Source organism: Rhipicephalus sanguineus, chromosome 8 (assembly GCF_013339695.2).
Source record: "Rhipicephalus sanguineus isolate Rsan-2018 chromosome 8, BIME_Rsan_1.4, whole genome shotgun sequence".
Classification (NCBI taxonomy): domain Eukaryota; kingdom Metazoa; phylum Arthropoda; class Arachnida; order Ixodida; family Ixodidae; genus Rhipicephalus; species Rhipicephalus sanguineus.
In genome coordinates, this window is record NC_051183.1 from 137,561,347 (window position 1) to 137,565,438 (window position 4,092).

The 4,092-nt window shown below is 45.0% G+C and overlaps 1 non-coding gene across 1 annotated transcript; it reads left to right on the forward strand.

Moving 5' to 3' along the window:
* The first annotated feature begins 2,358 nt into the window (after positions 1-2,358).
* Trnag-ucc (transfer RNA glycine (anticodon UCC)) lies at positions 2,359-2,430 on the forward strand. Its single transcript has one exon. It is a non-coding gene; the product is annotated as a tRNA-Gly (tRNA).
* Positions 2,431-4,092: the final 1,662 nt, after the last annotated feature.

Genomic DNA, 4,092 nt, shown 5'->3' on the forward strand with positions numbered 1-4,092 from the left:
TTATATCAATGTACAGTAAACATTCAGTTTCTTCTGTAAGGGCACGCTTTACTTTCGTGTTATTCCGATTCCTATGACGGAGGGATCAACCATGTTTTTCTAAGCATACCACTCCTCAGTCACTATATATACATTTTAGGCAACTTACATCTCTCCCGTATTACAACGCATAGTGCAATAAATTGTCTCAATTTTCTATAAAACCATCTCTACTATATTGTAACATAGTAAAGAACACTATACTCTAAATCGTATATATATATTGTAAGGAAGAAAAGACAGAGACAGCACCCTTGCTGCGGGCCGGCTGTTCTATTCTTCTAAGCTTCGTCCTTCTCTTCGTCTAGCCGCGTATGCGCCCGTGCCCGAGCGCCGCTGTCTTCATTACAATATATATATTTTCAAAAACACAGTACATGCCAATGTTAAAGGTACCTTCCGGTTTTCCCTCAACGGAGTACATTGTACTTCAAATTTTATGCACGTTTCGTGATTACCTGTGTTATACAAATCGCTTCACTTTTTTCTAGACATCTATTTGGCTTCATTCTAGAAACAGACATTGCTGCGTCAGAGCGTATAGTTTCCTAAATCGTTTTCTCGTTCAGACAGGAAGTCTGAAACAGACTTCTTGTCTCGCTGCGCGGATAAACCCCACACATACCTTCGGTACATTGATGACATACTTATAATACCGGGGCATGGCCGGGACAATCTGACTAAATATACATCATTCCTAAACTCCTTTCATCCAACAATAAAGTTAACGTCCGAGACCTCAGCTGAGCGCATCAACTTTCTTGACACGACCATATATTTACAGAATGGTATATGAAAGACAACGATGTATAAAAAACCATATGACAAGCAACAATACCTAGATTATACAAGCCACCACCCAAAACATTGTAAACAGCGCATATTCAAGAGCCAGGCAACAAGGTTTTTTTTTTTGGCTGCACAAGAAATGACTTCCTCCACTTGTGATACAGCAAGCAGACTGCGCAACCACCACCGCCATTGCCTGACCAATTTGAGTCTCCAGACACCTACGGGACTACGCCGAAATGATGCCACTCTGCTATGCCGTTTATGGCTAAGAGTGGCTTTCACAAAGTCATTCTCCTTTCGAATCCAAATGGCTGACAACCCGTTTTGTGACAACTGTGATAGCAAGGAGACACTACAGCACATCTTCTGTGACTGTCCTCGCTACAACGCGCAGATAAAATCCCTGGCAGTCGCTCTTGCTCGCACAGATTCCAGACCGATGACGGCAGAAACCATTCTGGAATGTCGTCCTGAGAGGTCATCGCGGGTGAAGGCGACGAAGGCAGTGGTCAACTTCTTGAAGGCATCAGACCTGCACCGGCGGTTATTGGCCTCGAGATCTTGGAGTGGCGCCCTCTCGCGTGTGACGTCAGAGCGGGGACTCCGCTCTCGAGACCACGCTGCAGCAGCCGCTGCTCCTGTATGCGGATCGTCTGCTTCAGGCGGGAACTTTGTCGAACGAACAGCCTCGCGGCGGTCAACTAACGCCTGCAACGAATGTTTTCGAGTGTAATCTTGAACTTGTTTTAGTTGCGGCCCAATCGACAGGGCCAAGAAATCCCCGGGATGGCCGACGAGGGCGCCGATGGCACCGACCGCATTGCTGTTAAGTGAAACTATGTGTGAGTATTCTCACTCGTTATCCTGTTTCCGCCGTACGATAATAATTAGTTTGGGTGTTTTGATATTTCAGTAAGCGTACCGTTCTCCAGCATCTACAAGTATGTAGATAAAGCTTGTGAAAGGTCGCGGTGCCTCATCGAGGGCGAGGCGGTATGACGCAGGCCACGTTGTTGAATGCGCGGTCGAGGCCTTCAACGGAGATTGCATCACCATCGCAGCTCTCGTCCTGCAAACAAGTGCGCAAGTGCTGCCTTGTTGCACACTTCCCTGCCGATGCCCATGATCGCAGTTTGTCCCGTAATGTTGGTTCAGTGAGAACGATATTACGTCCTAGTTCCTATTATTACCGCACAGAGCCGTCACATGGGTATGAGAATATAACAAATAGTTAATCGCTGATTATGCCACGCACAGGGCCACAGAATTAACGTCGCAAAGGCGAGCTGGGTCCAGTTTCACGCCACGCAGCCTAACGAAAAGCTTAGAGCTCCGCTCTTAAGAAAAGTGTCTGCACTGCCTCAGGTGAAAACATTTAGAGAATGTGCACTAAACAGCGGCAACAGGTTTCGCTTAGGACTTTATGATAAGCAGTCCGCTAGGCCAGGCCCGCAGCCAAGAATTTTTTTCGGGGGGGGGGGGACACTTGCTGAAAACAATCGCAGCGAACGCGGCCTCGGCCGCGGAGCGTCGGTGGTATAGTGGTTAGCATAGCTGCCTTCCAAGCAGTTGACCCGGGTTCGATTCCCGGCCGACGCATGTTTTTTTTTTCGCTTATTTTTGTTTAAATCACAAATCTTCACTCCGTGTGTTAAGCTGGTGCACCGATTTTCAAACGCAAGGAGGAAGGTGGTCACGTGAATCCGAGGTAAAACTTCTAGCTTAGAATATCGCTTTACGTGATTATCGTCGTGTTCTTCAGCCTATATTATGCCCACTGCAGGAGGATGGCCTCTGTTGTTAATCTTCAGTTCACTATGTCATGGGCGTGCTTATAAGTACGTAAGGAAAAAAGCACACACGTACGCAAAATCACAAGATAGCTAAAAGGGCTTTCTTTACCAAGAAATAAATTAAATGGGTGCAGTGCGGTTAATGCAGCGGCTCGCCCTTTTTACTGTGCCCATTGCGTTTATTATAATCTAAACTAAAAATCTAAATATATTAAACTCTATTCAGGGAGATCGAACACGGGATTATTCGATTCCTATTTAGCCTGTTCGACTGGTAAGACAATACAGTGCAAACAAGCGCGGAAAGTTGGATACATTGTGCAGTCATGCATATATTGCTGTTAAACGTCCCGGTCAAAAATATATTTTTATTTATCTAATTTATTATATATGTATCACATGATGTCTATGATATTTTGCCGTCTTGAACATGTATTTTCTAATTAGGCTTCGAATTAAGGAAGGGAATTTTGAAGGCTCGTGTCTTTGTTTGACACAGCCAAAATGAAAACCAGCAGATAATGAAGCCAAGGACGGTATAGGGATCGTTAATTTTGCGGTTTTAAGTGTGTTGTAATAATTGTGATGTAGATGTGGAAAAAGTAAAAGGGACGAAAAGGCAAACTGCCGCCGGCAATGACCGAACCTGCAACCTTCGCATTGATGCTTTGTATTTCATGTGGTTCACATTGTTTATTAATGTATAACTTTGTTCTCCGACAACGATTTTTATACGACATGTTACTTGCACATTTTCTATTCCTTAGTTATAGTAAAGGCTGAAAAGCAGCTATTGTTCATTGTGTATGAACTGTTGCAATATATTTTTATGTATAGTTTCTAAAGAAGGTCCCATTGCAGTTTATGACTTTGGGATCTCCTTCTGCATATTAACATCATGTTATCTTTTTAATCATCACAACAAACTGATTTTGATATGCAGGATGTTATCAGTAACGCGCCCACGCTGCACATGAGGCGAGAATCATCCGGCAGATGTCGTGCTCAAACCCTCGAAACGTGTACAGTGTTTGTATGCACACATGTGTCCAGACACACACACACATAATAATATCGTGTGTGGGAACACCTCCCCCCCCCCCTCTTCTGTCCATCTCACGAAAAACTGACAGGGTCCCTTATGCAATCGCCTAAGACTACTCGAAGGCGAAAACCATCTTCTGCTCTTTCTTCTCAGTCCATGTATTGATCCTACCTCCGAAATCTTATGCACCTGACGTGGTTTCGCACTGCCTCCGAGATCGACACACTTTGACGAAGCGACGATGTCGCCATGCGACGTCCCGTCATGTGACGTCATCATGACGTCACAAATTCTGACGACTTGGGACGTCATGATGAAGTTATATGGGAGCGTCATCACGAGATGTTGATTTCTGGCATCACTCGTGTTGACGACGCCTACCGTGCCTTTCCGCTTTTGATGAGGCATCTAAGGCTTTCGCCC